The sequence below is a fragment of the Arachis hypogaea genome, chromosome 18 (genome assembly GCF_003086295.3).
Source record: "Arachis hypogaea cultivar Tifrunner chromosome 18, arahy.Tifrunner.gnm2.J5K5, whole genome shotgun sequence".
Taxonomy (NCBI): domain Eukaryota; kingdom Viridiplantae; phylum Streptophyta; class Magnoliopsida; order Fabales; family Fabaceae; genus Arachis; species Arachis hypogaea.
The window spans coordinates 81,779,938-81,790,987 of NC_092053.1; the positions used below are offsets into that span (position 1 = coordinate 81,779,938).

The following is an 11,050-nucleotide window of genomic DNA, read 5'->3' on the forward strand; positions in this document are numbered from 1 at the left end:
AAATCCCCCATTCCCATTTACAATTCTGCAATTTATTTTCAGTCATTTACTTCCAGTCCTTTAATTCTAGCATTTACTTTTCTGTTATTTACATTCCCGCCATTTTATTTTCTGCAACTCTCAACCCAAATTTTGGATTCGCTCAACTAGAACATTCTTCTAATTAAAGTTGCTTGACCAATCACTTCAATGGCTTCTTCCACAGTCTTTTTCCTGTTCAATGAACCTCCTGATGAATGGTCTACAGCCTTCCTTGATTCATAAGAAAGTCCATCATAGAAAATATGCAATTGCACCCAGTCATGGAACATGTCTGGTGGGCATTTCCTTGTCAAATCCTTGAACCTCTCCCATGCCTCGTAGAGAGTTTCACCATCTTGTTGTCTAAAAGTCTGAACCTCAGATCGAAGCCTATTGACCTTTTGTGGGGGGTAGAAACGTGCCAGAAACTTGCTCTCCACCTCATCCCAGGTTGTTAGGCTCCCCCTTGGGAATGATTCCAGCCACTTAGCTGCCTTGTCCCTAAGTGAAAATGGGAACAAGAGCAGTTTATAGGTATCTTCCTGGACTCCATTGGACTTCACAGTATCGCAAATTCTCAGGAATTTTGTGAGATGTTGGTTTGGATCTTCATTGGCACTCCCACCAAATGAACAATGATCCTCCACAAGTGATATTAGCTGTGGTTTGAGTTCAAAATTGTTGGCCTGAATGGGTGGTTTCTGAATGCTGCTACCACAATTCCCAGAGGTTGGGTTTATGTATGAACCAAGAACCCTCCTCTCAGGAATGGCATTGTTTCCATCAGCCCTCTCATGGTTGTGAACTTCTCTATCCATGTTGAGATCTAAAGCTTCCTCAAAATTGTCCTCAGATTCTCCTTCAGATTCCTCTTCTCTCAGTACTCTCTTCCCTCTTGCTTCCCTTCTAAGTCTATGAAGGGTCCTCTCTGGTTCGGTATATGGAGGAGTTGATGTCTCTCCTCTCCTACCTGTCATACAAGAACACAGCACAGGCACCAAACAAGTGAAATACTCTTGGTTAATGGAAGAGTATGGTTAGAGCAGTTGAGGAATTAATTCAAATAGTTAGTGAGTCAGTGAGTTAGTTGCTTGAATTTAAAGGCATAAAGAAAGAAAGCATGTAACAGAGTGCAGAAATTAAAATTCAACAAGTAACTTGAACTGAATTAACAAAGCAAGAAAAATGCTCAATCTAGTTAACTTCCAATTTGAGAATTGTCAATCGAAAACCAATCCCCGGCAACGGTGCCATAAACTTGATGCGCATAAACTTGTTATGCTACGATTTAGGAAATTGCACGATCGGCAAAATTCCTTCCGGCAAGTGCACCGGTTATCGTCAAGTAAAAACTCACAATAGAGTGAGGTCGAATCCCACAAGGATTGGTTGAGTGAGCAATTCGGATTAGAAGTATGTTCTAGTTGAGCGGAATCAAGATTTAGATGAGAATTGCGGAATGTAAAATTGCATGAATTAAAGAGCGAGAAGCTAAATTGCTGAAATTAAAAGGGATGGGGGTGATTGCATGAATTTAATTGCAGAATGTAAAGAGAAAGTGGTAGATCAGAAATGGGAGTTCATTGGGTGTTAGGAGATATTGAGATCTCCGAATCAAAACAACTTTTATCCCTTCCTCAACCAATGCATTCATTGAATTTTGCTTGGCAATCTTATATGATTGGATCCCAATCCCTTGGCTCACCAATTCTCTCTAAAAACAAACAAATTCCCAATCCCTTGGTTTAAATGTTCATAAGAAGAGATGATGCTCGATCACTGATTATACCACACAGTTTCATGAACCACAATTTGGTAGGATTACATGTCACAATATCCATCCAAACCTCAATCCAATTCACTGTGAGAAAGCTTCTCTAGCATGAATCCTCCATTCCTTTCCCAAGGTTCCGAAGGATTCCAATTATGGGTAGTTTCTTTCCCAAGACAACTACCCAATGGAATTAGATCGAGAAGCTTTCTAACAAAATTCAAGAGAAAAGATTGAAGAAGAAGATAAAACTATTATTGATTCATTGAATTACAATAGAGCTCCCTAACCCAATGAAAGGGGTTTAGTGAGTCATAGCTCTGAATTCAATTACAAAACTAAAGGAAAATGATCCAAAGTTCTCTGTGTATCCAAAAAAACTCCCTCTAACTTAAATTCTATCCTATTTATACACTTTCTAAATTGAGCTTCTGTTGTGTTTCTTGGGCTTTGAGGCCTTTCCCTGAATTCCTTTTGCTTTGGGTTTATGGTCCATAATTCTGATGAGGCTGTGATCCAATTCTGTAACATTCATTGAGCAAACTTAGTGATAAACAAGTAATGACACAAGACTCAACAAATTAAAGCTCCAGACTCATCAATTCTTCAGGCCCAATCCCATAAACCATGATATTCAATTGGGTTTCATACCATAATACGTTCAAGTTAATGTTTGTGCTCAAATGCTAACTTAAACTTCAATATATTTGGCCCAGAAACCCCTTTCAAAAAGTGGCGTTTAAGTTGAAGTTTAAGTTTCAGTTTAAGGTTAGACTGAAACTTAAACGTGGAAATGGAAGAAAGCAACCCAGGAGTGTGAAATGTCGAACACGTTTAAGCTTCAGTTTAAGGTTAAACTGAAGCTTAAACGTGGAAATGAAGAAAGCAACCCTGGAGGAGCAATTGGGTCGAACACGTTTAAGCTTCAGTTTAAGGTTAAACTGAAGCTTAAACGTGGAAATGAGAAAGCAACCCTGGAGGAGAGAAATAGTCGAACACGTTTAAGCTCCAGTTTAAGGTTAAACTGGAGCTTAAACATGGAAATGCTCCTAGTGCCTTTCTTACTTCTGGCGTTTAACCTCCAGTTTAAGGTTAAACTAGAGGTTAAACGTGGAAATGCTTCCTGGTGAGAATTGTGTCGAACACGTTTAAGCTCCAGTTTAAGGTTAAACTGGAGCTTAAACCTGGAAATGCTCCCTTGGTGAAATTCTCATTCTGGCGTTTAACTTCCAGTTTAAGGTTAAACTGGAGGTTAAACGCCAGTTCCAGCATTTCTTAGCCTTCATGATTCTGGCGTTTAAGCTCCAGTTTAAGCTTAAACTGGAACTTAAACTCCACATGTGATATTCAAGCTTCCTTGCCTAGCCTCTTCTTCCCTGAAATCATCCAAACAATTGCATCAAAGTCTTGCAAAATTTCATGAGAAATCTTCCATTCATAGCATTCAAGTAATATAACTAAAAACTCATGGAATTTGCATCAAAATCGTACTGTTTGGATGGTTCATTGCTTTGTTATTCATTTAACCATTCTTGGTTACTTTAAGCTCAAGAAAATGCATAAAACAACTAAAACTAACAGAAAAATGCTAGTGAAACTAGCCTAAGATGCCTTGGCATCACAACACCAAACTTAATACTTGCTTGTCCCTAAGCAAGTCCTGAGTTATTTGAGAAGAAAGTATGAAACAGAAAGCAATTACATTGGCTATATTAGCAAGCATTTGAAGTTCATCAGAAGGGTTTTATGCAGAAAGTTGCAGTATCACTTTTTCATTCTTATCAGGTAAGATTATCACTTTTTCATTGCATCCATCAAACACTGCTATGGCCTCTTGTTATTCTTATGTCCTTGGCACTTTTCTCTTCTTTGTTTTTCTTTTCTTTTTTTCTTAGAGCTCCTTTGCTCCTTGTTTGCTTAGTGTCATGTGTTGCACAAGCCTTTGGCATTTTCTTTTTCTTATCAGTGCACTACACATATCCACTCCAGGCATTTTAGTTCACATTTCTTCTTGAGACATTGGTGCCCAGCACCTCTTTGTGTGACTAAATGTTTTGTATTTAGGTTGCTCTTGATAATGGACTTTTGGTTGATAATCCCGGGTTAGTTAACCCAAGTTACCAAGTGTTGAAACACTCCTCAGAACCTATTCATCCAAGCATATCCTTAATACATAAACACCACAGGCATTTGTCTCAGAAGTTCAAACCATTGGTGCCTAGCTTATTTTCTCAACTTTTTTTTGCTTCTTGGTTGCCCTTTTTCAGTGGCTTTTTCTTCTTCTTTTTCTTTCTTTTTCATGGCCAAAGACATTTATTCATTAAGATCCATAGACAGTTTTTAATTTCTACACAAAAAATGATAATTCTACACTCTATTTCCAGTGATCTGACTAAACAATCAAGCATGCATACCACCACTTAATTCTACTTGATTTGTCACTAATTGAGCCAAGTTACTTTTGTTCAAACTTTTCTTTTATTTTTGGAAACAGAACAAGCATGGCAAGCATTTGTTTAAGAAGGTGAAGTTATATCCAAACATCTAGGTATTCACTTTATTCAAAGCAGTAAACAGACACTCATACTAAAAACTTCACATTCCAGAAGATTCAATAATTACAGTTTAAACCAGACCAAGCATGCTTTTGTTTGCCTTTTAAAGAATGGTCAAGGAACACCACCACCTTGTGAAATTTCTTGTTTTCTCTTTGTTGCCAGGAAACAATTTGATTTTTCCTTCTTCTCCTAATTGTTGCTTCATGTTCTTTCTCAGATCCTTGTTTCCTTTCCTGCAAAGAGTGATGAAGCTGCTTGCTTCTCAAGCACTTGAGTGGTTAGCTCAACTATGTATGGGCAAGTGTCTGAGTCTTAAGTTGGTGTGTGAACACCAAACTTAGTCTCCTACTTACTCCTCTGTTCTTTGAATCCTTGAGTTCTCCTTGGAATGAAGTTGCTGCTAAGGAATTTAAGCATTCCTGTGATTGCTTAGAATGGTTGTTCCTTTCATATAATTCAAAGGTTATTGTGTTCAGTTGATCTTTATGGTGGAACACCAAACTTAGAGTCACACATTCCCTTTTGAATTATTGATCCACGAATTCATTGTTTGGTGTGAAACACCAAACTTAATTCTTTGCAATGCACAGAAACTACTTCACCCTTTTTATTGAAACAAATAAAAGAAACAGCAAAAGGGTATTACCTCAGGTTGGGTTGCCTCCCAACAAGCGCTTCTTTAACGTCACTAGCTTGACGGTTGTCTTCCTCAGTTGAGGTTATATTTAACCTTGTCCTTCTCCTCCACATCTCCCAAGTAATGTTTGAGTCTTTGACCGTTCACAGTGAAGGTTCGTTGTGACTTTTCTTCCATGATTTCTACTTGTCCATATTGGGAGACCTTGGTGACAAGGAATGGTCCAGACCACCTTGATTTTAGCTTCCCTGGAAATAGCTTCAGCCTAGAATTGTAGAGCAATACTTTTTGTCCTTCTTCAAATTTCCTTGGGGGTATGTTGCTGTCATGCTTCTTCTTTGCTCTTTCTTTGTAAATTTTGGCATTCTCATAAGCTTCAGGTCTGAATTCTTCCAACTCTTGAATTTGCAACATCCTTCTTTCTCCAGCAGCTTTGCTGTCCAAGTTCAAGATTTTCAAGGCCCAGAATGCCTTGTGCTCCAACTCCAGTGGCAAATGGCAAGCTTTTCCATATACTAGTTGGTAAGGAGACATTCCAATTGGTGTTTTGAAAGCTGTCCTATATGCCCAAAGAGCATCATCTAGCTTAATCGACCAGTCCTTCCTTGAAGTTCCCACAGTCTTTTCCAGGATTCTTTTGAGTTCTCTATTAGATATTTCGGCTTGCCCACTTGTCTGTGGATGGTATGGTGTGGCTACCTTGTGTTTGACTCCATATTTTAGAAGCAATGCCTCTAATAGTTTGTTGCAGAAGTGGCTTCCTCCATTACTGATGATTGCTCTTGGAACCCCAAAACGGCAAAAAATGTGTTTTCTGAGGAAGTTCATGACTATCTTATTATCATTGGTTGGAGTTGCTATTGCTTCCACCCATTTGGAGACATAGTCTACTGCTACAAGAATGTAATTATTTGAGTATGAGGTGGGAAAGGGTCCCATGAAATCTATCCCCCATACATCAAACAATTCAAGTTCCAGAATGAATTGTTGTGGCATTTCATTTCTTCTTGGCAGGTTCCTCGCTTTCTGGCATTCATGGCAGTGCTTCACTAGTTCCTTTGCATCTTTGAAGATAGTGGGCCAATAAAAACCACACTGCAACACCTTAGCTGCTGTTCTTTCTCCTGCAAAATGTCCTCCATAAGTGGAGCCATGGCAGTCCCATAAGACTTCCCTTCCTTCATCCTCTGATATGCATCTTCTGAGTATGCCATCCGAACATTTTTTGAACAAGTATGGTTCGTCCCAGATGAAGTATTTGGTATCATTTACCAATTTCTTCCTTTGATGCTTGTTAAATTCCAACGGCAAACTCCCAGTGGCCTTGAAGTTTGCTATGTCTGCAAACCAGGGTGCTTTGTGAATTACCATGAGTTGTTCATCAGGAAAGCACTCATTTATATGTGTGCTTTGTGCGCTTCCTTCTTCACATGGTATCCTTGATAAATGGTCTGCCACCTTGTTCTCTACACCCTTCTTGTCTTTGATTTCAATGTCAAATTCCTGCAACAAAAGAACCCATCTAATAAGTCTTGGTTTGGATTCTTGTTTAGCAAGTAAGTATTTTAAAGCTGAATGATCAGTGAAGACAATGACTTTAGATCCAATGAGATAGGATCTAAATTTGTCAAATGCAAAGACTATTGCCAAGAGTTCTTTTTCAGTGGTTGTGTAATTCCTTTGGTTATCATTCAAGACTTTACTGGCATAATAAATCACATGTACCAAATTGTCTTTCCTTTGTCCTAACACTGCCCCAATAGCAAGGTCTGATGCATCACACATCAGTTCAAAAGGTAAGTTCCAATCAGGTGGGGCAATGATAGGTGCAGAGGAAAGTTTTTGCTTCAAAAGTTCATAGGCTAGCATGCAATTTTTATCAAATACAAAGGGTGTATCAGAGACAAGCAAGTTACTCAAAGGTTTGGCTATTTTAGAAAAGTCTCTAAAAAACCTTCTGTAAAAACCAGCGTGTCCCAAAAAACTCCTAACTGCCTTGACATTACTTGGTGGAGGTAGTTTTTCAATGAGTTCCACCTTAGCTCTGTCCACCTCAATGCCTCTATTAGAGATTTTGTGGCCAAGGACTATTCCTTCTGTGACCATGAAATGACACTTTTCCCAGTTTAATACTAGGTTGGTCTCTTGGCACCTCTTAAGCACCAAGGCAAGGTGGTGTAGGCAGCTAGGAAAAGAATCTCCAAACACAGAAAAATCATCCATGAAAACCTCAATAAATTTTTCAATCATGTCCGAAAAGATGGACAGCATGCATCTTTGGAAAGTGGCAGGTGCATTGCACAATCCAAAGGGCATGCGTCTATAAGCAAAAACTCCATATGGACAAACAAATGATATTTTCTCTTGATCTCTAGGATCAACTACTATCTGATTATAGCCTGAGTATCCATCCAGAAAGCAATAGTAAGCATGTCCTGCAAGCCTTTCAAGCATCTGATCCATGAATGGGAGTGGGAAATGATCTTTTCTGGTGGCTTCATTGAGCTTCCTATAGTCTATGCACATCCTCCACCCAGTGACAGTTCTTGTGGGTATGAGTTCGTTCCTCTCATTTGGCACCACAGTTATGCCACCTTTCTTGGGAACTACATGGATGGGACTAACCCATGGGCTATCAGAAATGGGGTAGATTACCCCTGCCTGCCATAACTTCATGACCTCCTTTTGTACCACTTCTTTCATGACGGGATTCAATCTTCTCTGAGCTTGAATGGAGGGTCTAGCATCCTCTTCTAACAAGATTTTATGCATGCATATGGATGAACTTATCCCCTTCAAATCAGCTAGGGTCCATCCAATGGCATCTTGATGAGTTTGTAGCACCTTGATCAATTCTTCTTCCTGTTCTTGACTCAGGGCAGAGCTAATGATAACAGGATGGCTCTCATCACTACCCAAGTATGCATACTTGAGATTAGGGGGCAATGCTTTGAGCTCAGGTTTTGGTGCTTCCTTCTCTTCTTTCACTCTCTCTGGCATGCTTGGCATGGTTGTTTCAGCAGCCTTGATGTCACTAACTTCAATATCCTTGGTGAACTCCTCCTCTGCCACTTCCTTTGTTGTTTCCTCAAAGGTTTCTTGTACTGCAATGTCCACTACATCCACCCTCATGCATTCCCTTAGTGATTCTGATGGATAGCTCATTGCCTTGAATACGTTAAACACCAATTTCTCATCATGTAGTCTAAGAGTGAGTTCACCCTTTTGTACATCTATGATGGCTCCAACAGTAGCCAGGAAGGGTCTTCCCAGAATTATTGAAGCTTTGGCTTCTTCCTCCATATCTAACACCACAAAATCAGCAGGAAATATAAAATCTCCCACTTTCACCAACAAATCCTCAACTATCCCATGAGGGAATTTAAAAGTTCGATCTGCCAATTGGAGGGCCATTCTTGTTGGTTTGGCTTCCTCAATCTTCATTCTTCTCATCATTGTTAGAGACATCAAATTGATACTGGCCCCTAAGTCACACAAGGCCTTCTCCACCATGACTTCTCCTATGATGCAGGGGATTTGGAAACTGCCTGGATCCTTCAATTTCTGAGGCAATTTGTGCTGAATGATGGCACTGCATTCTTCAGTTAACAACACAGTTTCCTCATTTCTCCAGCTTCTCTTCTTGGTCATTAATTCCTTTAAGAATTTTGCATAGAGTGGCATTTGCTCTATTGCCTCAGCAAACGAAATGTTGATTTGAAGCTTCTTGAAAATCTCCAAGAATCTGGAGAATTGGCCATCCTTTTCACTTTTCATCAAACGTTGAGGATATGGTGCTTTAGGTGTATAAGGCTTCAGGACCTCTTTTTCTTTTTCTTTTGTTGCAGACGGTGTAAAAGATTGTCCTTGTTCCTTGTCTCTCACATTTTCCTTTGCTTCATCCTTTGTGGTTTCCTTTGAGATCTCCTTTAGATTCTTTCCACTTCTGAGGGTTATAGCCTTACATTCTTCCCTTGCAATAGCCTTGGCAGCATGAGAAACGCTTGGCCCAGGGGTTTGCTTAGACAAATACACAATTTGATTTTCTAGCTTCTGGATGGCAGCTCCTTGGTTTTGCAGGTTAGAATTTACTTCTTCCTTAAAGGCTTTCAATTCGGTTATGTCTTGACTCATGGTTGCAAGCATTCCTTCTATCCTGTTTAATTGATCTTGAAATTGTTGGTTCGGATTAGGTTGGGTAGGTTGATTATTTTGGCCATGATATGATGGTTGGGAGTAAGTGTTTTGTGTGGCTTGGTATGATCTTTGGTTGGAGTTTTGGTATGTGGAATTGTTATGTTGGTTGTGGTTGTAAGGTTTGTGGTTTTGTGGTTGGGTTTGTTGGTTCCCCCACCCAAAGTTTGGGTGGTTTTTCCATCCTGGATTGTAAGTGTTGGAATGTGGATCATATGATTGCCTTTGTTGGTTTCCCACATAGTTGGCCTCTTCCCAATCACCTCCTTCAGTGCTTACTTCCTCTTGATCTTGTGTGTGTATTGCAGCCACTTGCTTTGTTTCTAATTTCCTGGTGAGCTCTGCTAGTTGCTTGGCAAACACCTTGTTTTGGGCTAAAATTGTATCAACATGGCTCAGCTCCATGATTCCCTTAGTGTTGTGTCTCTCTGAAGCATAGTAGTACTCATTCTCAGCCACTGTCTCAATCACTTCAATGGCTTCTTCCACAGTCTTTTTCCTGTTCAATGAACCTCCTGATGAATGGTCTACAGCCTTCCTTGATTCATAAGAAAGTCCATCATAGAAAATATGCAATTGCACCCAGTCATGGAACATGTCTGGTGGGCATTTCCTTGTCAAATCCTTGAACCTCTCCCATGCCTCGTAGAGAGTTTCACCATCTTGTTGTCTAAAAGTCTGAACCTCAGATCGAAGCCTATTGACCTTTTGTGGGGGGTAGAAACGTGCCAGAAACTTGCTCTCCACCTCATCCCAGGTTGTTAGGCTCCCCCTTGGGAATGATTCCAGCCACTTAGCTGCCTTGTCCCTAAGTGAAAATGGGAACAAGAGCAGTTTATAGGTATCTTCCTGGACTCCATTGGACTTCACAGTATCGCAAATTCTCAGGAATTTTGTGAGATGTTGGTTTGGATCTTCATTGGCACTCCCACCAAATGAACAATGATCCTCCACAAGTGATATTAGCTGTGGTTTGAGTTCAAAATTGTTGGCCTGAATGGGTGGTTTCTGAATGCTGCTACCACAATTCCCAGAGGTTGGGTTTATGTATGAACCAAGAACCCTCCTCTCAGGAATGGCATTGTTTCCATCAGCCCTCTCATGGTTGTGAACTTCTCTATCCATGTTGAGATCTAAAGCTTCCTCAAAATTGTCCTCAGATTCTCCTTCAGATTCCTCTTCTCTCAGTACTCTCTTCCCTCTTGCTTCCCTTCTAAGTCTATGAAGGGTCCTCTCTGGTTCGGTATATGGAGGAGTTGATGTCTCTCCTCTCCTACCTGTCATACAAGAACACAGCACAGGCACCAAACAAGTGAAATACTCTTGGTTAATGGAAGAGTATGGTTAGAGCAGTTGAGGAATTAATTCAAATAGTTAGTGAGTCAGTGAGTTAGTTGCTTGAATTTAAAGGCATAAAGAAAGAAAGCATGTAACAGAGTGCAGAAATTAAAATTCAACAAGTAACTTGAACTGAATTAACAAAGCAAGAAAAATGCTCAATCTAGTTAACTTCCAATTTGAGAATTGTCAATCGAAAACCAATCCCCGGCAACGGTGCCATAAACTTGATGCGCATAAACTTGTTATGCTACGATTTAGGAAATTGCACGATCGGCAAAATTCCTTCCGGCAAGTGCACCGGTTATCGTCAAGTAAAAACTCACAATAGAGTGAGGTCGAATCCCACAAGGATTGGTTGAGTGAGCAATTCGGATTAGAAGTATGTTCTAGTTGAGCGGAATCAAGATTTAGATGAGAATTGCGGAATGTAAAATTGCATGAATTAAAGAGCGAGAAGCTAAATTGCTGAAATTAAAAGGGATGGGGGTGATTGCATGAATTTAATTGCAGAATGTAAAGAGAAAGTGG

General features: G+C 39.9%; 2 non-coding genes across 2 annotated transcripts; both read left to right on the forward strand.

Moving 5' to 3' along the window:
* Nucleotides 1–309: 309 nt before the first annotated feature.
* Nucleotides 310–413, forward strand: LOC112774340 (small nucleolar RNA R71). Its single transcript, XR_003188834.1, has one exon. It is a non-coding gene; the product is annotated as a small nucleolar RNA R71 (small nucleolar RNA).
* Nucleotides 414–9,776: 9,363 nt separating this feature from the next.
* Nucleotides 9,777–9,880, forward strand: LOC112774352 (small nucleolar RNA R71). Its single transcript, XR_003188845.1, has one exon. It is a non-coding gene; the product is annotated as a small nucleolar RNA R71 (small nucleolar RNA).
* The last annotated feature ends 1,170 nt before the right edge of the window (nucleotides 9,881–11,050 follow it).